Raw genomic sequence first — 27,074 nt, forward strand, 5'->3', positions numbered from 1 at the left:
TTTACCATGCATGTGTTCATTTTCTCTTACTATTTTAAATGAATTGCTTGTGTGGCCTATTAAAGTCGTCAGTCATCAATTAAATTACACAATCACTAATTTGCCTATTTTGACAGTTTTCCAAGATTCAGTTACTGTGGTTTGATTCCATATGCACAACAAATCAAAATAACAGAATGGGGGTGTTCTAATACATTTTCACAGTACTTCACTGCAGTCTGTGATAAACAGTTATGCAGTTATGTAATCATTTGAGTAGCTTTCTTTAGTTAGAAACTGCATACAGTACAATTTATTGCATATTTTTAGTGATCTGTGGTTTCTTTTAAAATCTCTTTTAAAGATGTTATTGTATTACCATTTGGCTTGGCAGTTTGGAGTTTAATTAGGCAACACTATTAGCTAAGACAATAGTTCTGTTCAAATGCCTGCCCTTAACAATTGATCTTCAATTGTAATGAAATGGCATTGCCGTGATTCTGTTACACGCCGTGCTGAATGGTCACATATTGGAATATAGGTCAATAAGATTACCCTCTCTGTTTTGCCATTTTATATTGGCCGATTTTTATTGCTCATATCAAAGTTTTTGTGGTATGTGGGAAAATGCAAGCTGGGATGTTATTAGCATAAGGAATAAGGAATTCCAGAACAAGTTAGTAGAGAGTGAACTTGATGTCACATGCAGTTTACATAACGCCTGGGACTGCTGATTAAAAATAACATTCTCTCTGATTATACTTTCCGGCCTTACTCAAAACAAAACAATACAAAAAAAAGTAATTAACAAAACAAAACCGGCCTAAAAGGGTATTTTGGAAAACATTAACAGGAAAAGGATAAGAATTCAGTTGTACAGAATGTAAGGAAATGTGTGTGTGCTTTCACTTTATTTTACTAGTTGTCAGTCCAGACACATGCTACAATACTGCATTTTAGGCACTGTCACAAACACTTAGTACCTTTTATTGTAATGACATACTCATTTAAATGGATTTCAATATCGGCAGCAGCTTTCATTTCTTTGCTTATCAGAATACACCTACGGCTTGAGTATGGAACCCTTTACCTCCAGTATCACATATTTCTAATACTTCTAGATTGATGCTTGATTCAGTACAGGTGGGGTGAAGTCTGGGCTTATGACTGGCTTGAAGCGTCAGCTCCCGGATACGTATAACAGCCGTCTGGAAAAGACAAAGATACACAGTTATTGATAACAAACGAAATCACTTCACTCACTTTTTCTCCGTCCTCTCTTCCTCCCGTTAACCACAACAAAGGAACTGATTATGGCTTCACACACCCCTAAAATACCCTCAGCCCTCCCCCTCCGATAGCTAGTTCAATAACGTCTCCTCCAGTTCATGACTGAAACTTTGCTCACTGTACTAGGGCAATGACTCCTGGTACCGTGATGCCGCCCAACCTTCCTGAATGGCTGGCTTCCGACTTCCCCTGGAATTAACTGCCCAACCTTTCAGTAAAAAACATGCAGTTCCTGTTGTATAGTGCTCTCACAGGTCAAGAGGGAGATTGTCGATTCGGATTCATTCACTCTCTGTCACACATCCCACCGCTCAGAGTGGAGCCGAAGGAACACTCGGCTGAATCTACCTTGCCCATTACCCCCCCCCCCCCCCCCCTCTGGAAAAGTAATCCACATTTTGGTGATCTTTCCCTGCACGGTGTGTCATGAAATACACGAAGGGTTGCAACAGCAGATACCACCAAGTTATCCAGGCGTTACTATCCTTCATTGTGCTTAATCATCAGAGTGGGGCGTGGTCAGTGACGAGACTGAATGAATGTCCTAAGAGGTAATAGCGTAAAGTCTGAGTGGCCCATTTAAATAAATTCTAAATCCTAAAAGTTGGCTTTCAGCTGGGCTACCCTCAGAGACTGCAAGACGTCTGTGACCCTAGCCAAATGCTCTCACCAGGTGGAGGTGTAGATATACGCTGCTGCATATTTATCAGGTCCAGATGAACCTCACCGTTCCCAGTCTGTCGAGAAGCTTATCGACCCGAGACATGGAATATGCATCGAACTTGGCAAAGTCAACACAGAAGCGGTTGGTGCCATCCTTTTTGGCGACTATCACAATCGGACTGCACCAATCGGTCCTGGAAGGCTCAATCATCCCAAGCTCAAGCCCGTACCTCTTTGCGAATGCCACTTCGTCGACTTTCCAGGATCTGGCTGGGTCTCTCTGTAACTGTTATTCCTTGGGGAGAGGCAATGTCATATTCAATAAGATTAGTTCTGCCGTACACATCAGAAAAAAAAAACATCCTTAAACTCCTCAATTAAACTGCACAGATCTTTGCTGATCTGGGAGTAACTGTTCCCCCATTTGAATGGGCTGTATGTTAGGGGTCTCTATACAGGGTCCATAATCACCCTCTACCTCTCCTGGGGCTATAAATAAGACCACTCTTGCCTGCCATGGTAAATTTCCCATTCTTTGCAGCGATTGGGCTGCCGAATTTCATAATTGACTTTCCCTTTAGCCCGTATCACATCATATGGCCCCTGCCATTTAGCATAAAGCTTGGATTCTGATGTGAGAAGAAGCAGCATTACCTTGTGTCCTGGTCGAAAGGTTAGAATCCATGTATTTTGATTGTAATGCTGCTGCTGCCGGTGCTGAGACGATTTTAGATTGTCCTGGAACAAACAACCGACCAAATCCAAGCGATCATGGAGTAGGAGCACATGCTGCCTGAGCCTTTGTGCTCTTTCCACCCTTCTCTCAACAGATTGAGGATGCAGCAAGACTCTCAGCCATACAAGAGCTCAAAGGGGACAACCCTGTTGAACATTGCGTCACCTCTTTCACTGCAAAAAGGAGGTAGGGAAGGAGCACTGCCCAATGTTTCTGTTCTTGGTTCACAAATCGTCTCAGCATCTGCTTTAATGTTTGGTTAAAACGTTCCACCAAACCGCCCGTCTGTTTGCATCAGCTATTACACTTGACTCTGATTTCTACAGTACAGCGACTTATGGCCACACCCTGTTACTTTAGAACATACACTCTCTCCCTCTCTGCTTATACATGTATTACATTCCCACATATATATTCTGTTAAATCTCTTTTAGTTGAACTGGTTCCCCTTGCGTCAGAGGCTGTAGAGCTGGTCTGCATTTAAGTTCAGATAAACCCAGTCTCGCTCAGTATATAGGAAATCTTGCTGTAAATTTGACCAGTGCCGACAGGCCAAATCAGTTAATTAATTTAGTGGTTTAATGTTTGTTGACGTTTCCTCTTTCTTTGATAAGTTCTCTTTACACCTTTTTGTGTTATTTAAGTTTCTCACAATTTTAATCAAATTCTGGGGTCTTCCTTTTGAATATTGAAGAGCTAATAGGTTAGGCTGTTGTCCGTTGCTCTCTTCTTTCCTGACTTTGCTTGCTAGATGTTGATAGCATGCATCCTTTTCTTTGACTTATTAATTTATGTGTGGAGCTGTTGGTTAAAGATGTTATATGCAAGCTCCCTTTTCTCTCACTGACTGTTTAACTCTAAAACAAATAACAGCTTCTTTAATTAAAATTATTCTCTTTTACAACTTCCAACCTTGAGAAACAGGCCCATCCGTGCGCACCTATGTCTTATTTATTAAGAGACCTATTACAGGCTCAGGAATTCGGGAGCGCCCCCCCCCCCCCCCCCCCCCCCCCCCAAAAAACTTATCCGATGTTACTATGGTGACCAGGGGCCTATTTCTTTCCAAGCTACACTTTTACAAACCTCTTTATTTCTTGAGCTAGATCATTAGAACAAAGTTTAACCCTCTTAAACTCTTATGGTCCTACATTACCACTCCACTAGAGAGCTTGCTGTGTCTCTGGATGCCTACATAAACTGTGAGCTTAGGAGTTTTCAGTGGCCTCTTCATTCAACTCAATTGGCTGATATACCAAGACAATATTGACTGAAACTTTAGCTTATTCAAACCTTGTTTATGTATATATCTATATATATATATATATATATATATATATATGTGTGTGTGTGTGTGTGTGTGTGTGTATATATATATATATATATATATATATATATATATATATATATATATATATATATATATATATATATATATAGGAAATGCACTCTTTCAAAAGTTACATTCATGTGGATGTTTTTAACTATTTGAGATGGCAGGGTTGTGAGTTAGTAAATATTGTTATTTTTGTGCTTTTCCTGTAAACTGGCCTCAGGTCAAACCTCAGCGGAACAATCACTCTGGAATACATACCTCGTTTGAATTCCCAGAATTCAGCGGTGGAAAATGAACTTGTCATGCAACCCTGTTTCTGTGTTTTTTTTTTTTTTTTTTTTTTTTTGTGATGAATTAATTAAAAAGCAAGTTACATTAATAATGCTTCTCCTTAATCTGTTCCGAACTGATTCGATTTGCTGCAGAAGTTACGGTACACTGATCAGAAATAAGTATCAATTGAGTGTCAGACTTTACCTCCTGTAGGAGAACATTCTGCAATGAGGGGAGGAACTAATTTACCTTAATCAGATTTTGCATGGACTGAGGAAATGGGGTTTATCAATTAAACGCACAATGTAGCTTGTTTTAATAATAGTATATTTAGTTGCAGCCTGCATTGCTGCCTTTGTGTTTCAGCCTAGCTGAGTGATATTCATGGAGGCTGTCTGATAGCCTTGCCTGAGGGTGGCAGAAAACATGTGATAGAAAAGCTCCACAGCTGAGACACTTTCATGAGGTATGGCTGACACTCCCTCAATTGATTTTATGCTGGCAGGTTAAGTTGCTTGGCTGTTCAAGGAGTTTTCTTAAATGCTTTCCTAGTGACTGATAGAAAAGCTCAGTTAACTGTCAGGCTAAAACTTCTTTACACAGAAACACTCTGCACTACATTAGCAACTCATTGCTGCTTCCTAAAAAATAAATAGGTTGTAGCTATCAAAATAATTTCTTCAAATGTCTATGCAGTCACTGTAAAGGCCTCAGATGTGTAGTTTTGTTACTGTGTATGGCCTGTTACTACTGGGACCAAAGTAGCCCAGGTTATACAACCTTTTTATTTAAATCTCAAAAATAATCCTTACAAATTTGTAAATGTAAAACATAAGTACTGTTATTCGTATTTAAGCTGGTTGGCGAGTGGAATGTGTTGTTTGGCAGGACACAGGTGCTGCCAGCCATATGTTCCTGAGAGTTCCAGGTTCAAATGAAAGCTTCAATTGATAATCATTCCAACAAGGAGGGTCAGGTTTCGCTGTGAGCAGTGTGCTCGGGAACGACATGCTGGGGTAGGATAGGATAGACCCGACACACAAAACTAAGGGAGAATGACGCCTGTTTTTGGAAGTGAACCTCCAGGGGCCATGAGGTTCTGAGTAGAGGGGGAATAATATAAATCAATATGTCCATGCAGTACATGTCTAAGGAATGCGTGGTTTTACTTTTTTTTATTTTATAGTTTTCATTTTGAGTTAATGTTGTTTTTTTGTTTTTTTTTTAAATAGGGTCAGTTGTAATGTTTTCTTTTTTTTTACAACATAATCCTGCAGCCCTGTGAAACTCAATGGTTAGAATCAGGAAGCTTGCCGCTTGTGATAATCGCTAGGGGTACAACAACACGATGAGGTGTTGTTCCAGCTCTGTTTCTGTCATTCTTTGTTTCAGAAATTACATCCATTCACATTTTATCCACACAAAGGTCTGCATGAAAGGTTTTTGCACGTGTGTTGCACTAACTGCTATGGGGGTTTGGCTTCCAATGGCTACTGTGGAACTACAGTATCGTAGCAATCTCTGAGATTTTTCAGTTCAAATTTAATATGACGACCTTTCAACCCTGCTGGCCCTATAGTAATAGTATGAAGAAGGTGGGTCTGGCACAGTTCAAAGGTCACTCCATGTGATTTCTGGAAAATTAGCCTGCAACTACAATTGTACAAGCAAAGTATTCTGATAGAGAACAAAAATTATAACTCATTAAAAGGTAAATGAAATGTGAAAAAAGTAGTTGACATTTTAAAGTACTTACCCTTTTAAGAATGGCCAATTCAATTGTTGTCTTGTTAGTGTACTGTGAAAACCATTTTCAGATTACTTCATCTCCGATATACGCAATTAACGCATATTGTAAAAATAATGCAAGTTGCAACAAACCTAACCTAACCTATCATTTAATATTAATGTAATGTATAGCATTACAAGAGCCAATCAAATTGCCTGAAAGTCACCTAACGGCTTCTGCATTCACAACATTTTAAAAGTCAAAGTACAGTATCTGCAGACATGTTTCACAGTGTTTGGGGCTCATCAGTGCAGCGCAACTGTACTTTGACTTCTGAAAAGCTCAGGAGAGTAAGTAAAAACAAGTAGCTTTCGAGTTACGAGGAATGAAAGCAATTAATAAAGAACGATGGGTAATCGGGATGTTTCATACCTTTAACATGCTGTTCTTTAAGTGAGGAATCCAGCACAAAGGTCACCAAATATGGCAGATGTGAGAAAACGTTGCATTGGATAACCTAACAAGTGGAAATTTAGCAGCAGAAAATGTGCAACAAAAATGAAGGCAAGAAAGCCTAACACAAGCCATTGCTCCATATAAACATTATGTATCAACAATAACAATAAGGGATATGCCCTACCAATACAAATACCAACGTTTATTTAAATACATACAGGGACCAGAAGGAGGTCAGCTTTATAAATATGGTTAGTAGAAGAAATGTTGGGAATGATAAGCCATTCAGTCTCCTTGATAACACAGACGGCTCTAGGGCAGTAGCTGTTTGTTTAATTTGATATCTTGAGTATCGTTCCTTTGATATGCACTCGGCATTGTCAGTACTGCAGACAATTCTTCTGTAAATGTGAGGTGTTCTTTTCACTTAAAGAGCACATGATGTATCCTCCTTATGAAACTATAGCAAGACTAGGCTGATAAAAGGAGGCTGGTGCTGACATGTGAAGCTATATAATGTGTATACTGTATATTTTGAATATGTTCAAGAGTAATTAGTTTGAATGCAATTTGAATTTTTTTTTTCCATTTTTTTATATATTTTCAATCATTTTCAAAGCAAATGCCAAGTCTTCCAAAATGTCATGCTCTTATGCAATCTTTCAACTCGGAGGTGAAATGGTTAAGTATTTCAAAAAGGGTTTAAAATTGCTCAGATGCACAGAATACTGTACTTGACAGAAAGTCAGAAACTTGAGCATAAAAAGTTCAGGCAAACTTATCCCAAGAAGTATCATATTCTGGATTTTCTGGATTTTGAAAAGCATGGCAAACACAGTATAACCGTAACAAAAGCATGGGAAAACTGCAAATTACTGTGCTAAACATTTTGTTCAACTATTATTATTATTATTATTATTATTATTATTATTATTATTATTAGGCTATTGTTATTGTTAAAGTTTGTTTTTTTTTTCCCCAAAAACTTTAAACTGCTGCTGCTTCAAAGCTGTGTGACTGATCAGGTTCTGACTTGGCAGTTAACAAGCTGCATACATTGAGTGTCAGATCCTGAAAAAATTTTACTGCTGCGTCCTTGCAATTGGCGCCGTCACACATTTTTCGATAAAATCTTTCAAAATCTTTTTCCTGAGAACTGGTGAAGCGATTGATCTGACACTTGGTATATATCATCAGCATCCAAACCCGCATCAAATTTGCGAAGCAGAAGTTTCTGCGATAAATTTTAATGTCGAAATGGCTGCCACAAACTTTAACAAAACGCACCCTTAACAGCAAACTGCTGCTATTTGAACACCGTTTGACCAACAAACTCCAAACTTGGTAGTTAACATCCCAATAACAATGGGATGCAAATATGTGAAAATGGTGATGTTTTATAAAACAAGGTGGCTGCCAGTTATACGTTTACATTTGAAATTTAAACCTGTATCAGTTGACAAACAATTTACTTGACTAACTCCAATCTTCACAAGCATCATCCTTGACACTGTAACAATTCAACTGACTTTTTAAAAAAATGGTGTTGACCTGAAACCAAAATGGCTGTTGATGCATTTTTTTTTTTTTTTTTTTTTTTTTTTTTTTTTTAACTAAACCCACTTCTTGGTGTTTGGTGCTGGTACTGGGGCTTGGAAGCTGTAAAACTCCTTCTTCTTCTTCTTCTTCTTCTTCTTCTTCTTCTTCTTCTTCTATTTAGCAGATGCCTTTATCCAAGGTGACTTACAGAGACTAGGTTGTGTGAACTATATATCAGCTGCAGAGCCACTTACAACATCTCACCTGACAGACAGCGCGCAAGGAGGTTAAGTGGCTTGCTCAGGGTCACACAGTGAGTCAGTGGCTGAGCTGGGATTAGAACCGAGGACCTGTAAACATTTTCAGATTGGACAGTTGCTGGCACAGGAGTTTTAAATAGATTAAGTGTCAGCAGAAAGCTGAACACATTTGTTAGAGGTTTAGAATAGTTTCAATTTGCATGTTCTGTGCATTGGAGTGTTCGATCGTGGATCTGTAATTATACCCAGGTATCAAATAGATTCTGATTGTTAGGGTTTTGAATAATGATCCCACGGCTGAATGAGAATGGACAGCAGTCCTCTGAATTAATTGTATTTGGCACTGAGTAATTCCAAAACAGCTAAGTAATTGTAGCAATCAAAATAATTTCATAAAATGTAATATAAGTTTAAAAAAATGTAAAAAATACATTAAAAAATAATATAAATAAGATTTCAAGTGTGATCATGTTAGCAGCCTGAGAACATAAATGCCTGTGATTGGTTCCTTGCCCAAAGATTTAGTGAAACTGAACATTTCCAATAAAACTCCAATGTTGTACACTGGAAAAAACAAACAAAACTATTGTTTTTACAGTAAAAAAAAAAAACTGCCAGCTGGGTTGCCAATTGTATACTGTATAAAAAACGGTATCGCACTGTTAAAAAAAACAAAACAGTTGTTTTTATGGTAAAAAACTAGCAGCTGGGTTGCCAGTAGTATACTGTATAAAATATTTTTTAGGGATTTAAAAACGATACATTTACAGTAAAATACCATAAAAACAAACAATTATTAAAGTTTAGTAAACTAACTTTTAATAAAGAGTTTATATGCTTTACAGAGTTGCTACAACAGCATTTCCACTCATGCGCAAGTTTCAAACAGCAATAATCACACCTCGGATGTATCTCAAAGGCTACGATACTGACAGCATTGAACAAAGCAGAGAATGGATATACAATTAAAGGGCATAGAGGGGTAGCCCACTCCAAGATCTGACCTACCACAAGATGGTGGCCACACAAAACATGAACAAAACACATAAATGGTGAGGGAACACAAAGGACAGTAAATTTACATATATTTGTGCAACCGCACAGCACATTTAACACACAATAACACAAATAACACTGTTAAAACACTACTATTTGCAATCGGCACTGCAGTGGATTCTGGGATTCCACTTAACGTAATTAGATGTAATATCTACAGTATTTAACAGTCAACTCTATCCATGTTTTTTTTTTAAAGAATGGCAAATATATGTTTTTACTTTAATGTAAAGTTTTTTTTTTTTTTTTTAAGGAAATGTTCCGTAAAAAATAAACATATTTTCTTGTTTTTAGATGAAGGTAATTTTCTGTTAAATGTAAGGTAAATTGTCATTTTATAAGAGAAGGCAATTTACCCTTGCTGTTTACCATCATTTTACCGTTGAATTTACTGACATTTTTTACAGTGTAGGTTTCCTTTTTCCAGGAAACCTGTAAATATACTTCTTTATGGAACTGACCCCCCCCCCCTTGTTTCCTTCAGTAACAATAACCCAGGATGAGAATCGGATTTCTAAAGGGTGTTTACTCAACATGTTGCTGCTTTGTTTATCTACATTTGAAAGCAGCACTTTATTGGAATACCTGGCCATTTTAAGACAAATACTGGTTTGGAGAGAGTAAAAAGTAACCTATCCACACCCTCTATTCTTGCTATTTTATGACCTAAAGCATAGCATGTCTTTTTTCTCAATTCCCCTTTGATTGCTTTACTCTCAAAGGTGAAATTCTGCATGACCTTAGGCATTTGGTTTTCAAAGCAAGTCCTGTGAAAAGGGCCATGTTTGTTGTGACAATGCAAGTCTTCATTCCTACAGCCTGTAACCCCAGTAACCTAATTAAACACTTGAATTGAGACATCACTTCTGGGTAGGATAAAACACACATGCATACAGACTTGAGAAGCAGGCACATGAAAATAGCCTGGGCTTAAATTCAAGTTTGGAAGATACAGCTCCTCATTTGTAGGCACTAGTGGGTCGTGACCAGAGACCATGGGAAATATACAAATGTCATCTAACGCCACTGGAGATAGTGTGTGTTATTAGGAGTCAATGATCACAAGCACGACGGCGTGGGAGACATATTCATCTTTTGAAGATGTTCCACAGTCTAATAATGGCTAATTAAATAAAGACAAAACATGCTCTCGTAGCAGCACTTCACTACATCGACATAACAAATGATAACATTCAGAGACTGTGAGTTACAGCCTAATAGTCATGTTGTTCAGACAGTATGGTACTTAAAGATACACAGGCCCTTGGTCTTGCATTTGCTTGTATCAAACATCTATTCAACATTGTATTTGTTGTATTTTGAGATTTTAAATTAAACATAATTATGAATAACTGGCCATATTGTATTAAAACACTACATCTATGTACTGCATTCTTTATTACCTGTAGCTAATTAAGAAAGTAGACTTTATTGGTTGGTTGACTGTCCAGTTGGTTTACTTTCTCTCAAGCTGCTTCAAGCAAAAAAATGTTTGCTACTACAACCTGCAGCGGTAGGTAGTCATGAGTGTAATATACAAGTTCTGTTATAACCCATGAAGCAAAGTAGATTGGGGGGGGGGAGACACTGTTCAAAGGAGCCTTTGCCAACAGTGCTGGATTTTTTTTTTTTTTTTTTTTTTTTTTTTTTTTTTAAAGAGAGGTTGTATTTTTCTGATTCTGGTACATGAAATGCATCCGCCCACATCAGCAGTACCGCTATATTACGTATGTGCTGATGTAGTTAACTGTAACACCCTGCCGGGTAGCGTTTACATCTCGGCAAAGATGCTTTATGTCAGTAAGATTGCTTAGTAGTTATGAAACCCTGCTTTTGTATAAAAAAATAGCCTCGTCAAATCCCTGCTGTTGTATTGATACTAATTGGAATTGAAAGTACTCTGCTGGACATGTAAAGGTCCTGGTTGTGAACACACAGCAGACCTTATCCGGAGCCACTTGCAAATATGCTGCCCCTCGAGTTTCTACCCAGAAGCATGCAAATTAGAAATGTGTTGTGAGTTTGAATGTTTCTGAAGATCGCTGTAATGCCTTCTTCTCAAGATGGGCCCTTCTAGGGACTGCGAGACTGTTTGTTTTTAAAAGTTGCTGCTTTGATGCAATACATAGAAGTCGTTTGACCATGTGACTCTTTTTGTTATGTCACATTTTAAACGTTCTCGTAACGGCTTTACTTTTAGACGGGTTGAAAAGGACTATTATTATTATTATTGAAAATGCTGTAAAGACGTATCCTTATAGTTGCATTGTCTGCTATTAATTTAAACCACATCAATAAAATTGTTTATTTGCCGTACTGTCTGAAAATGATAAATCGACAATTATGGTGCCTGTGGTACTTGTTTTACTTTTTTGGCGAGGCAAGTAATTATACAGTGCAAAAGGAATCCCCTGAAACACCCCCACGTGAATAAACGACTCGTGTGTGTCAAGCTTAGACTATTGCCAGTAATATGAATGAGGACTTGCAGGGCAGTATTTAATACGATTTCTCTAGAGCTGTGAACAAAAAAACTGTATTACAATCTACGTGTTTTTGTTTTTGTTTTATTTTTTTCCGGAATTAATATGGTGTTTATTCTTCTTGCGTTCAGTGGACGAAGAGCCATTCTGCATGGACATCTCATTTATTAAGTTTTCCTAAATAAATCGCGTTTGATGTGCTGCACCGGGATAAACCTCTTGTAAGTACACTCCAGAATATATTCCACCTAGCACACGTGCCTTTTTAAATTTTATTTTAATTGACGTTTGTTAGGTGTGCTGAATTCTGGCATTCTTAATAAACACAGGCTTTACAGAGTTGACTTGTCTTACGGGTTTGCAAAGGCATGTTTTTGTTTTAGGGCAGTACCTGTTTAAGCCTTGAACTTTTATTTTAACTATTACAATATATGTATTTTTTTTTTTTGACTGAAAGGTATTTATTTTGGACCAGTGTTGTAAAAAATAAAGTTAATATTAATTAATTAATTTATTTTTGTGACTCGCATTTTTCTCCAGCATTAATTCATAATTTGAGGTGAAAATAAATAAATAAATAATAAAAACCACGATCGAGTTGAATATTTGGAATAATAAAATTATTATTAACTAAGGAATTATGTTGCCACTAGTTCAATGTCTAGTTATGCATGCTTAAAAGTTCCATCGGAATGACTATGCCGATATAATAATGTTTTTGTTAAACAGCCTGGTTTCTTAAATCATTCCCAAAACACAAAGCTGAATCAGGCAAGTCACTGAAAGACAGTTAATCATTATCATGGAACGGGCCGCAGGAGGGTATATCTTGATGGCCAAATGTAAAGTATACTGTATGAGGAAATACCAGAAACACAAATGAAGTGCTGTTTCCTGAATGAATTTTTTATTGACAGTATTCCCAAAATACCTATAACAACTGAGTGTTGCTAAAACAAAGTATTGAATTTATGAAGGTTTTTACACCAAAATGAAATTTGCATTAATGCACAAAACTAGTGTTACTTGTTACACTTTATTTTACTTTCTCATAAAATGTGGCAAATTGCATTTTGATGTAAACGCTTTGATGAATCAGGACAATTTGCTAATAGTAAAGTTGCTCAGAGTTAAATGTGTCATCTAAATTAAAACAAAATAAAACAACGAGATGTATAGTAACATATATATATATATATATATATATATATATATATATATATATATATATATATATATATAGTCTCAATCCTAAAATTCTAGCTGATGCAAAACTTTGGCCAAAGCTATACAGTTTACCTCTTTTTTCAGGAATTGGCCAGTTTGCTAGTTTAAAGACCAAGCGGTCCCGAGACACTTTGTTTTCCGCTTACAACTCATTTAAATGCTGTGTGGATTTAATATGTGAGAGATGCAGCTGTAAAAGTTAAAAGAAAAATCAGCCTTAGGGGAGTTTGAAAGTTGTTCAGGTATTTTTAGAGCTCTGGGAATAGTAAACGTGGTTTAACACTGTCCCCACTGAGACCTGGAGCATTGCCTGTGAATGCTGTAAAACTGGCCATGGACATTCTGCACATCAGTGCAGAGCGCTCTTGCTACCTTCCTGTTATTAGATTGCCAGATTTGTAGGTAACTGTGAAGGAGTGGATGATAATTTGTTATCTTTCATACAGGGGGACTATGAAATCGGTCACTTTACAATGCTGGGGGTGGAGGTGGGGGTGGAAATAAAACTCCTATTACATAGTAGTTTCACCCATTCCAGGTTTTACTACGAGCTTGATTAACCACAGAGTGTAGGTAACAAGCTCAGATTATGAAACTCTGAAATGGATCAAACCTTATGAAATGTCAGTTAAACATTTTTATTTTTTTCTGGACAATTGAGCAGTTTAAACTTTTAATACAGACATTGTCATAGCGACTCATTGGGTTTGAAGGGGTATCCCAGTTTTCACAGTGGCAGCTCTTGGTTCAAGGAAAGGTCACATTTACATGACAAATCAGTTGCATTTGCTAATTTTGCAACATAATTTTCCAGTTAGTTTACAGCCTAGGTACAGTGAAAATGTCTGCACCCTGGATGAGAGTTCATTGTAGAACTTAATAGTCATTGGTTGGTACTCAGTTGTAAAGGTGGTGGAAGGTCAACATTTTTTTACTTGGAACTCAACACATTAATGAATTGATTTATTTAATACCTACTGACAAATACTTCTCAATACTCAGAATATCTATCAGCACATCGGATGTGGAATTCCTGCTTATGTATGCACTCAGGCTGGTTCTCCTGATAGACGTGGCAGATTCCAATGATTGTCTCAATTGAGCACAATGTGTCTTGGGCTTAACCCATTAAAGGACAAAGAGAAAATGAACCATCCATATTTAAAACCAAGAGCTAATGCAGAATTCATTAAATTGACTTTGCAAGGTGACATTTATCCTATTTCTAAATAGACAGAGTGATCTCAAATGGAAAATTATGCTTGCTAGCATGTCCACCTACACAGCACAGTACATGGTTTAAAGAGAGTTTTAACCCTTTGAAGGACAAATCATTATTCATTTGTGGGATGCTCCCCCAGGACCAGTGTGTTTTTTTGGCTGTAGTTAACTCTCTTCCAATAAAAGTCTGTTTTTTACAGTAGCATCTTGGAATGGTTGTCCTTTTTCAGAACACTGGGAAACATTTATAAAGTACTTCAGAAACCATGCAAACATTTCGCTTTTTCTTTTTCAACACAATATTTCGTTTGTTTTTTTGTTTTTTTTTTAAACGTTAAGTATTTTTTTAAATTATGTGTTCTACTTAGAGATACATGTATAAAAATGTGTTATTCTATAACCCAAGGGACCTTACAATACTTACTGAAAGTTGCGCGAAAAATGTTGTTGTTTGGTCAAATTTCAAGACATTGTTTCACCTGAGTGTTTGCAATGACATAATACTTGTTTATTCTCAAGGTCCTTGTAAACAGTATTGAACACTACGATTTTTTTATTTTCTCAAAATAACTATTTATTTAATAAATTAACAGTTCATTCATTCAATTATTATCAGTAATATGGAAAAATAAACATACTTGATAAATTTAGGTCATGAAATATTATCTGCTTATATCTACTTGTTTCTTGATATTTATACATGTTGTGCATGTGTGTGTGTGTGTGTGTGTGTGTGTGTGTGTGTATATATATATATATATATATACACACACACACACACACACACACACACACACACACACACACACAGTACCGTGAAAAAGTATTTACCCCCTGTCTGATTTTCTGCATTTTTGCTTATTTTTGACACTAAATATTATCATATCTTCAACCAAAATCTAATATTAGATAAAAGGGGCCCTGAGTGAACAAATAACACAAAATTTTGATATTTATTTCATTTATTTTAAAGAAAGTTATGCAACACCCAATGCCCCCATGTGAAAAAGTAATCGCCCCCTTTAGACTCAGTAACTGGTTATGCCACCTTCAGCAGCAATAACTGCAACCAACGCTTCCTGTAATTATTGATCAATCTCTCACAGCATCATGGAGGAATTTTGGCCCACTCCTCCTGCAGAACTCACATCACAAACCTCCTGACATTTGTGGGTTTTCGAGCATAAACTGCTAGTTTCAGGTCCTGCCACAGGATCTCAATTGGGTTTAGGTTTGATCTTTGACTACCATTCCAAAACTCTAAATTTCTTGTTCTTCAACCGTTCTGATGTAGACTTGCTTGTGTGTTTTGGATCATTGTCTTGCTGCGTGACCCAGCTGCGCTTCAGCTTCAGCTCACGGATGGATGGCTTGACATTTTCTCCTGTAGAATTCTCTGATATAGAGCAGAATTCATGGTTCCTTCAATGATGGCAAGTCATCCAGGTCCTGATGCAACAAAGCATCCCCAAATCATGACACTACCACCACCATGCTTGACTGTTGGGATGAGGTTCTTACTGTGGAATGCAGTGTTTGGTTTTCGCCATACATAACGGGGCCCATGTTGGCCAAAAAGTTCAAATTTTGACTCATCTGTCCATAGAACATTGTTCCAGAACTCTTGAGGATCATCCAGGTGCTTTTTGGCAAACTTGAGACGAGCATTCATGTTCTTATTAGTGAGCAGTGGTTTCCGCCTTGCTACTCTGCCATGAATCTTATTTTTGTCCAGTGTCTTTCTGATGGTGGAGTCATAAACACTGACCTTAGCCGAGGCAAGAGAGGTCGGCAGATACCTGGATGTTGTTCTAGGGTTCCTAGTGACTTCCTGGACGATTTTACGGCTTGCTCTTGGAGAGATTTTGGCAGGACGGCCACTCCTGGGAAGATTCACTGCTGTCTCAAATTTTCTCCATTTAGACAATATGGCTCTGTCACGAAGACGGCTGTAGTAGGTGACATCAGACCAAAAACAGGAACCAGGAAATAAACAGCAGAGAGGTGGAGTTGGGTGGAGCTGAGTGATTGGTTTCGCTCAGCATTTAATAATGAACAGACAGAAAATAAAAGGTTGTAAAGATAAACAAAACAGGCCAAAATAAAGAGACCAACAAAACGGACTGCACAGACAAACACGGTGAGCTGATATTATTATTTACTTTACGTTTCACTTTCGCCCCTCCACACCCATTCTCCACTCACCGAACACACAAAACCCGAATGCAGCTGTACCGAGACTCGATTGCTAATCAGTCATTCAGTTGGAGTCGCGGTACAACTGCACGTGAATTAATAAAGTGCAATTCCCCATGCTCGCATAGTAATACATTTTACCTGCACGTGAAGTGCTGTGCAATCCTCGTGCCTAAATACAAATATACATTTTAAACAACTCGTTTTCCACAGACCCATTTATATCCCGTGTACCAATGACTATACACCAACATTAACACGCAACACGCAACGTATAACACTGAAATACACACAGGGGCAGGCAACATTGCCACAGGCTCTGACTGTGTTTTGGTGGAGCCCCAGAACCTTAGAAATGGCTTTGTAACCTTTTCCAGACTGATAGGCATCAACAACTATTTTTCCGGAGGTCTTAAGGAATTTCTTTTGATTGTGGCATGATGTTCCTCTAGAACCTCTAGGAGCTGACAACTTCATTCTGATGGTAAGGGCCAAAGTTAGTCAGATTTATATTGGGCAGGGCTGGCCCAAATCAGGCCTGATAGTTAACTGAAGTATTCAAACAGCTGACCCTAATTATCCCTTTAATTTGGTCACGTTAACTAGGGGTCAATAACTTTTTCACACCTGAAGATTGCGTGTTTGATTACCTTGCACATCAAACAAAAGAAAGAAGTTGTATCATTTTTTCTCAGACTCCCTCTATATACTACTACAACCCACAAAAATATCTGAACAAATTCAATGTGAAAAATGTGCAAAAATGCAGAAAATCAGACAGGGGGCAAATACTTTTTCACGGCAGTGTGTGTGTGTGTGTGTGTGTGTGTGTGTATATATTCTGCTGAAAACAAGTTCAAGTGTATTCAAAGGTCATTGCCACGATTATAAAATTTTAATGAAACGTGTAAGAAAGCACAACACTTAGTGTAAAACACCATTTTCTTTATTTCTTACATATAAAAAGAGAAACCTGGCGTCCTCACAGGTCGGGAGAGAGATTTATCACCAACAATCATTCTGTCTCGCAGTGTGATGTAGAGGTCTAATGATTTAGAACATGCTGCGTTCTCCCTAATAGGTTTATTATTATTATTATTATTATTATTATTATTATTATTATTATTATTATTATTATTATTATTATTATTATTGTTATTATTATTATTATTATTGTGTGTTGTTGTTGTGTGTTGTGTGTGTGTGTGTGTGTGTGTGTGTGTGTGTAATGCCGGCTCTACAAAGATATATTATTCAATTCCAACTCGCACAAGGTGCTTTGTCCCAGGAGAAAAAAAAAAACTGAAAGAAAAAATACTTCATATGATGTTTCCAACACTGAAGAGTTATTAGAATATATGATTAAATGTCTAATAACATACGTAATAGATCTGTGTTTCATTCTAAAGGTAGAAATTGAATCAATTGATTAGACTTTGATTCTGTGCAATTAGACAATGAGGTTCATTGACAATGAATATCAGCTTCATTTAACAGATTCTGTGAACCCCATTTTTCAACATGCTCTGATGAAGGCAATATGTCAAAACGTGTAAGCTTAATTTAGTTTTTATTTTTATCTTGTTCTTAATAAAATATGAATAATTGAGAGACACTTTGGGATACAAGTTTTTCATTAAGAGTGAGTTGCCGTCTTCACTTTTCAGTGGTGGAAACACCATTAAGTATTTTATATATATATATATATATATATATATATATATATATATATATATATATATATATATATATATATATATATATATATATATACATACATACACACATACATACATACATACATACATACACAGCTCTGGAAAAAATTAAGAGACCACTGCAAAATTATCAGTTTCTCTGGATTTAATATTTACAGGTATGTGTTTGGGTAAAATGAACATTTTTGTTTTATTCTGTAAACTACTGACAACATGTCTCCCAAATTCCAAATAAAAATATTGTCATTTAGAGCATTTATTTGCAGAAAATGACAACTGGTCAAAATAACAAAAAAGATGCAGTGTTGTCAGACCTCGAATAATGCAAAGAAAATACATTCATATTCATTTTTAAACAACACAATACTAATGTTTTAACTTAGGAAGAGTTCAGAAATCAATATTTGGTGGAATAACCCTGATTTTCAAGCATAGCTTTCATGTGTCTTGGCATGCTCTCCACCAGTCTTTCACATTGATGTTGGGTGACTTTATGCCACTCCTGGCGCAAAAATTCAAGCAGCTTGGCTTTGTTTGATGGCTTGTGACCATCCATCTTCCTCTTGATCACATTCCAGAGGTTTTCAATGGGGTTCAGGTCTGGAGATTGGGCTGGCCATGACAGGGTCTTGATCTGGTGGTCCTCCATCCGCACCTTGATTGACCTGGCTGTGTGGCATGGAGCATTGTCCTGCTGGAAAAACCAATCCTCAGAGTTGGGGAACATTGTCAGAGCAGAAGGAAGCAAGTTTTCTTCCAGGACAACCTTGTACTTGTATCTTTTTTTCTGCATATCGTATTTTGTGAAAAATCAATGAAAGCATTATAAAAAAAAAAAAAAAAAAAATAAAAATAAAATAAAACATTTTAAAAAACCCACACACATAATGCCCCACTGCACCTTAAATAAGAGCATAACACATTTTACTAGCGAAAGGAGGCCACTTGTCCCATCATGTTCTTTTGGTTGTTAAAAATCTTGCAAAGAAGGCAAATTAGACAAAAGATAACCATTCTGGCTACTGTAATAAACTGTAAGTGATTTTTATTGCATTTATGCTGAACCTGCAGCCGTCTGCATTGTTGGACTTTTGCGTGTCACATTAGTGTCACATTGATCCTGTTATCTGTAGGGAAACTGATATGCTAGCAATGAGATTTCTATTCATCCTGGTCTGTCTACCGCTCATGGGGAACATATTCATAAATGACATTAATTATCCTTGAATTCCCCTCTTAGAATGTTTGAATATAGACATCACTATGTATCAAAAGGGTCAGTATTACATGTCAAAAAATAGCACCATCCTGTGGTCAAAACATCTTATAGCTAGCTGCCGCAATGCTTTCATCTTAAATAGTTTTGACGCATAGGATTATGGAAAGTGTTCGGTACAATTAATCACCCAAAGCCTCAAACTGCATGTGCAGTGGTTAAATCTATCCCCGAATTTATGATTGAGAACGGGTAGGTCAAGGTTAAGTGTTGGTCCTTGCTGAATATCATGGCAGATGCAGTTGTGTTGCAGTTAAACAGAATTATCCCCAGATGTACTGTAGATGTGCCCCATCCCCTATCCATGCATGCAGAGAGGTCAGGTTTGGCTGGTTTGAATCACATGACAGTTTACACTGTTCAGCTGTATAACTGTCTCATGACATGTCAACTTTGTTCAGTAAGATCTTAATAAACTGGCTGCAATGTGACTCTAATAATAATATATCCTGTTTTAGAAATGTATGCTCTTCTGACTTGTGGCAGTATGATCTTCTTCAACTTTTTAAATTTATGTTGATACTTAAAATCATTTTTATAGGCAGTCTGACCTCCATGCTCTTAATGCACTTTCATTTAATAACAAATGTTCTGTGTAATTAGAATGGCATTCAGGCATAAATTGGCCCTGATTGCTCCTCCTGTCGACACAGTCTCATTATGTTCTTGAATTTACATCCTGTAGGTTGTTTTTTGTTCTGCCCAATGATTAATAAATCTCATTTGAACTGCAGATGTAGTACTGTAGAAGCTCAGGCATGAGTCACAATGCTTTTAAGATGGTGCTTTGTAGAATTATGTACCGTCTGTTTACAATCAGTGTATTCACATTGAAGTGCAATATTTCTTTTGAGTCTAAGTTTCTATAAGCAGGCAAAACAATGGCAAGAAGAGGGGTCCCAGAGTGTCAGTCTGTAGAAGGCATGGTGTGCAGGGTGAGCCATGTCAGGAAAATGCAGGCTTGTGTCCAGCCTTTACTGGGGATTATACAGAGAGCTGTGCATTGCCTGTTGGACTCACCAGGGTTAGGGAGACAAAACCAGCAGGGACTGTTTCTTCTCATCGCACTACAGTGGACCCTGCTGGCCAGGCACCAGCGGACAGTAGCTCACCACCATCTGCTCTCCTGGGTGTAAAGAGGCAATTGGCTTGGTTGTGGGATCGGAGGACACCCTCTGACCTTCAGTTCTCCTGAACTGGGGGGGGGGAGGGGGGGGGCGGGGGGGGAGAGGGGGAGGGGGGGGGAAGGGGGGGAGGGGGGGGGAGGGGGGGGGGGAGAGGGGGGGGGGGGGGGGAATGTTAGTGGTGACATAATTTGGCACTCGAAATTAAAAAAGCAAAAAACAAAGAATAAGACCAAAAAATAGGTTGTTTTTATGTAACCCACCCTATCTGTTGTAATACACCACTGTTAACAACAGGCAGGAATTTTATTTCTGACATATATGCCTTGAGAATGTCAAAAAAAGTAATTATGTGGTCCATTAGCTGAGGATCTGTAACTTGCTCAATAAAATATTTTATCGTAGTAAAAATGGGCTACAGCCAGACAGTTATGGCGTATTATATATCGATTTGAGTGCAAGCTTTCAGTCAGCATAGTATGTTTGAAGGCAAAGGAAAAAACTCAGAGTTGTGTTGGTGATGTTGTTTGCATACTGCAGTTGTCTAGTATTTATGAACCAAACTACGCATAACGCTGATGTAAAAAGTTTATAACAGGCTGTAAGGTTTACACATGAGTCTCTTGTACGCTCATGTGTAGGTGTCAGTTTGCTAGTAAACCAAGGAAACGATTCAGATTTTACAACACTTCTCCAAACGAGCTGACCCCAAGCAAGGAGGCACTTCTAGGGTTATAGACCCAGAGCAGCTTCCTGACGTAGTGGAATATTTTAGGTTACCTCATTTTGCATGTTGGTTGTGAGGCAGAGACCATTTTCACATCTCCTCCTGTCATTGTGCAGTTGTCTTTTGTGTGTGTATGTGAAGGTTTTAATGTCTCACCTGTCTGATGCAGCATGACTTCGCAATCCATCTCTGCACAACAAGCATGCTTAGCAGCTCGCATCCTTGATCCAATAAGGTTCACCTCAAAATAACAAATTCAGTAAGCGTCCATTCTCGCCACTCCCTTCCAATTCAGATAAAGTCAATTCATATGTATATGTCACAGCTCTAATGGACAATTTTCTAGACTTTCGTGAATACTGCATTAACTGATTGCACTCCTAAAAAAATACCTTGCCGTTTGGAGCTCTGTTGGATATGCTGTCAATTGCTTGTAAGCAGACTGCCCCATCCTCATGCATGCAGCAGATCAAATTGGGGGAAATACAATATACTGTACATTTTGGGGGCCCATTAAAGCTTTGCAGTCTCTTATATACATCAGTCAGCTCATAGACCATTTCTTCATTGACTTCTTGTTTTGTGTAGTGTGGGTGGCAGGCTTAGGCTTGCGTTTTCTCTTATACCATGCTCCCAACTATTTTCTGTCCCTATTCTCTCTTAGTATTAGGAGGGAATTAACTACAATTATTAGTTCTTCGCTATTGTGAGTATTTACATTCAAATGCGTTTCAGAATTTAGGCAGAGGCATTAATGTACTGTGCACAAGTAAGTCTGTTGTCTGTTGTATTCCTCAAGTATATTTTCTTCCAGTTGTACATGGGTAGGGCTATTCTGCCCCCTGGCACTGTATTTTCAGCTTGAAATAATGACATGTCAGAATATAGGGCCAGATTTATATATTTTTGTTCCAAATTCCTATTTGTACCAAAATTCCAGTTTTGTACTTCTTATATTGCAGTGGTTCCTAGACATTCTCGACTCTCTGCCCCTGTGACATTAGGCGTGCAGACTGAGGTTCCCCACAAATTTTATATTTTCTGTATGCAGTATATACTTTTTTAAAATCAGCATTAAAAGACCAAGCATAACTTACGTTATGTAAGTAACATTATTTAACTTAAGTTACTGAGACTTTCAGGTTCTGGGGTCATAGAGGGCAGTAGTATATAGAAAAAGTATATACTGTATATACCTTATACTGTATATACCTTTTCAGATTCTACGGATATAAGGGGGTGCCTGTCATCCATCCTTCTGGTTTTAAAGATTTCATTGCTAATTCTTATTCTACACTATTGATATTCTCAGGAGTCCCCTGCCCTGAGTTTGGAAACCACTTTCCTGTTGGTTCAGCTCTAGGAGTTTTTAGAATGCACAAGAAGAAATGGATACTATATACTAGAAAATGGTTTAATGCATAAAATAGTATATAAAAATGTGATTATCTGAACTTGAGTGCTAGGAATATATCCTTGTAACCCATCAACCCGTCATGTTTCTGAGTGTGTTTCTTTCAATAGTCTTATGAAAGGGTAAATGTGATTAAAGACTAGTTGTGACTTTAAAAGCTGTTTTTGGCTTGTATGTCTGAAGCTCTAAATTTTGACTGTAAACTGCGAGGAGAGGATTAGAGCAGGAGTAACTCTGCCTAAAGTAGATTAACAACACATGCTGGGATTATTTTAAATGTTTCGTTGAATGTGATCCGTTCAGTTTTGGTAAATTACAAGCTGGATGCACTCACTATAGAAAGAGTTTGTGTCCTCCTTTTAGAAAGTCTTTCTGCAGTTTCTCTGGAAAGTAAATGGTCCTTTCAATGTAATAGTTTTTCTTTTGTTTAATCTTTTTCTAATAACTTAATGACAGTAATTCCCTTTCCAAGGTCTTTTTCTAGGAATACCAGCGCTGAGCGACTTTTTATATATACTCCATTCTTGCATGGAATTGCTCAATGATACTTCTGTTCTTTACAGTATATGGGCTCTATTCATAAAAATACTTGCCGACTGCTGTAATAAAACTAATTTAGTTTAAAACTGACGAAAGTTGTCCAAATTGCTATTCATAAAATTATCTGAGCAAACGGGCGTCTGTCGCAAAGCATTTTATGAAAGGGTATATAGTCATTCAAGAACGAATATCCGCCTCTTTTTGATAACGTCAGCAGCATTGTTAATGTTCCTTGGGTGGTGTCAGTAGCTGTTGCAAAAAGAAAAACGGAATCCACCGACAGTAGCCTACTACCGAAACCCGAGTCTGCAGCTGCCAGTCACGGGCAGTTTGCAAAACCTGTTTCTGATGCCCCTATCACGTCTGCCAAAAAATCATGACGTCATCATTTTGAAAAAAAAGTATTTTTTAAATACATTTTTTAAATACTTTTGTTTTGTTTGGCAGTGCTGGTAAACACATTTCCATACGCGCATATGATTTCCATTCTTAACTGCAGGACCAAAAAAGAAAAACTAAACAAAAAGCACTGTAGGAGGACGTTATAATAATAATAATAATAATAATAATAATAATAATAATAATAATAATAATAATAATAATAATAAACCCTGCTTAAGCAGGGAATTAATCAGGGGCAAGTTTATGAATCAGTGAAAGCTTTACACCGTATTGCACACTGTACACAAAATCGATCGTTTTGTGGTGCGTGAAAAAAAATGTAAAGTGTTTTTTGCAATACCAAGCAAGCCCAAGTTTCTCACCGGCTGTATCAGCAGCACTGGCAATGGTGGCTCTTCACTATAGGCAGGTTAGGCATGGCCTTACCATTAATTTGTCCAGTTATTTTTTTTCCTAAACAAATACAGTGAAACTGCTCTGAATTAATATCATCTTTCAAAACACCCGACCTCTGCAGCTCCGCTAGTGCTAGTCGCTGCCCTGGACTGGGGGCTATCAGTGGCTAGGCTGAGAGCATTGCAGCTCCCTTGAGATTTCACGCAAGCACAGTGTATCTAGTAAGGCACCAGGAGGGGTTGGCCTTGTCCACGCAAGCAACTATAATGTGCTCCAATGGGACGGTTTCCATGACAGCTCTTGGCTTGGTAAGGCACTGAGGGAGAGGTGCCTTACAAGGAAGCTGGCTAGCTTGAGAGCGAGCAGAGCAGAGGTCGTTAAGTGTTTTGTTTTGTGCATGTGTTTTGTTGTTTGTATTTTGTTCATTGAGTAGCTAATAAATTGTAACTAATTTACTATTATGTGTGCAGTCTTCAGTTCATTTTGTTAGGTGACTGGCTGGCTTAGCTAGTTAAACAGAGTTAATGAGGGCTGCTGACAGCTAGCGAGTAGCTAGCTAGCCACATAATCGTGATTGGTGATACTGTCACATTTCTGGAAGAAATATAAGTGTGAATTTTGAATGAAAAATGCTCTCCATCGAAACACATTTGCTGGCATAACAAATGCACAAAAATGCGCACTCATGCACACGCGTTTCTGTGCGCATGCTCACTCTGTTCCAAGTGCCTTACCAATGAAAAAAGTCACCAGCCGCCACTGAGCAGTGGTATACTGTATATTGTAACACTCCATGAAAAAAAAAAAAAAAACAGGTTCACACAGGCAGTATTCTTCCAAACTGTTTATTGTGAACACAGGGTAAATAAATAAAATGAAAAGGACCGCTGTCAGCCGCGGATCACGGCAAAGAAATAATAATGTCCATACTCAGTTTCTCACTTGCTCTCTGCTTCACAGCGCTGTTTCAAAATGATTATGCCAGAGAATATGTTCTTGTGTGAGTATATATTTATATTAAACATTTTCCTTCATATAAAGCTACAGATTTTTAATTTTTTTTTCCCAAAATACGCAGGGTTAATCATGGGTATGTCAAACTGTGTCAAACAGAGCAAGTGTAGTAATAAAATAGGTCTTTAAAAAAATAGTCTGCCGGGGCTGTCATTAGTTTAGACTTGACTGTAGAAAGCGTTCATTAACTCCTAGTTATCAACAGCATTTTGCTGTCGTTCACTCTTATGAATAGCAGGTTGACGTTCAGGACCGATGAAAACTTTATGCTAATGAGGTAATCGTTAATCTATCAGTTTGTTACAACCATGCCTTCATAGACGAAAAACGTTGGGGCTTAACGACGCATCTGAATGATCTCTTATGAATAGCAGCTGCTGTTAAATAGGCAGCTATGGATGAAATCCGATCATGCACTCCTGTTTACTCATTTTAACAGGCGTTAACCCTTTGTGAATAGACCCCTCTATGTCTGAAAATGTCCAATTTTGAAAGAAACACAAACGGTGAACTGACACAATAACATGCTTTGAACCAGAAGACACTACTAAGGTGAATGACCCAGGAAGTGCAAGTGTTACAGATATCCTGAGAGAGGCATGGAAACTGAGAACTCTCTTTAACCTAAAGCAGTACCAGATCCCATGTTTTAAAATACAAATTACAGGTTTTCAATAGAATGTGTTTTTTCAAGACTGCACATTTGAACCTTATGTAGCTAATGGAAGTGCAGAATGGGTAAGATTTAAGGAATTATTTGTTAGCTACAATTTTTGTATCAATTAATTTGCTACATTGTTGCATAGCTAATTATATTTACACAGAATGACATCTAACTCCCTAAATGTTCTCAAATGTTTTAGATCACTCCCCCCTTCGGAACGTACACACATTATGTCAATAAAATGGCTAATGGCTAAGCATTAATCCTAACAGAATCATTTAAGTTTAAAGTTGTCATGCTGCTTACCTGATTGTTTAGTGTGATGGGTGCATTTGTTTTTTGGAGCAGAGGAGTTTCATTCTTGGCTGGATACCTGAGACGATAGTCCGAAGATCCCCTTCTACTGAAGACTAGATCAGTGTTTGTTCTTGATGTAAACCAGGGCAGAAAAAGCTGTTTCGCACGAGTAGGTAGAGGCAAAAGGAATTAAAATGGTCATTGTGGCTTCAGCTAATACAAGATACTCCACAGCAACTGACAGCCAGACCTCACTCAGTGGGGTGGAAGCAAATCGTGTCTTCAGTGATCGGTCACTTGACAAGTCCTGGAGGGCTTCATCTGCCTCAGATGGCAGATTTCTGGTTGCAAAGAATCCAGGCATACTTATCAAGAGTTAAATCCTCAAATAATGTGTTAAAGTGGGTTCCGAGGCCCGCGATATGATTGCCGATTATTGTTTTCAATATTTTATGTTCAAGTTTGTTTTCCTCAAAGTACGTCCAACAATGGAAACATTTCCACCTTATCACTTTATTATAATTTTATTATAAATTTGTTCGTCGCCAATGGTTTTTACCCCAATTTTCTCCCCAATTTGGAATGCCCAATTTTTATTTTTTATCCCGGTTCACCACTGCAACCCCTTGGCGACTCTGGGATTGGTGGCTGAAACATGCGTCCTCCGAAACGTGTTCCTGCCAATCTGTCATTTTTTCACACTTGCGAAGCCACAAGACCTATAGTGCTGGAGGACAACACAGATCTGAATGGCTCCACTGCAGACCCGCAGGCGCCCTATCAGCCTAGTGCGTGGTGAACCGTGGATTGCCCTGCCTACCTAAGCCTTCCCTATCTGGGCGAATGCTCTGCCAATTATGCACCACCCCCTATGATCCACCAGTCACGGTTGGTAATGACATGTCCTGGATTCGAACCTGCGATCTCCAGGCTATAGGGCGCATTTCTTGATTTATAGAAGAGACTCCCGGGATTTCAGGATTGTTTATTTTAATTTGTTGCATCATTTTCAGTTGTTAATTGGCCTGTATTTGAACAAATGCGCTTTCTTGATTAAA

At 37.9% G+C, this 27,074-nt stretch overlaps 1 protein-coding gene and 1 long non-coding RNA gene across 3 annotated transcripts in view; one reads left to right on the plus strand and one right to left on the minus strand.

The window, feature by feature from the left end:
* LOC121325201 (sorbin and SH3 domain-containing protein 1) overlaps nt 1–27,074 on the plus strand; it is a 198,050-nt gene that overhangs the window by 52,120 nt on the left and 118,856 nt on the right. The window contains exon 1 of one of the 2 annotated variants that reach the window (XM_041267552.1): nt 11,867–12,021. The exons of the other annotated variant lie outside the window; for it this stretch is intronic. The gene's annotated coding sequence lies outside the window, so the exon portion shown is untranslated. Of the gene's footprint in view, nt 1–11,866; nt 12,022–27,074 lie in introns of those variants that run through there. 2 annotated transcript variants of the gene reach the window in all.
* On the minus strand, nt 60–26,525 carry LOC121325204. The gene is made up of 3 exons (XR_005951324.1): nt 26,026–26,525; nt 2,163–2,227; nt 60–1,187 (listed from the first exon to the last, which is right to left on the minus strand). It is a non-coding gene; the product is annotated as an uncharacterized LOC121325204 (long non-coding RNA).

Source organism: Polyodon spathula, chromosome 13 (genome assembly GCF_017654505.1).
Source record: "Polyodon spathula isolate WHYD16114869_AA chromosome 13, ASM1765450v1, whole genome shotgun sequence".
Classification (NCBI taxonomy): Eukaryota; Metazoa; Chordata; class Actinopteri; order Acipenseriformes; family Polyodontidae; genus Polyodon; species Polyodon spathula.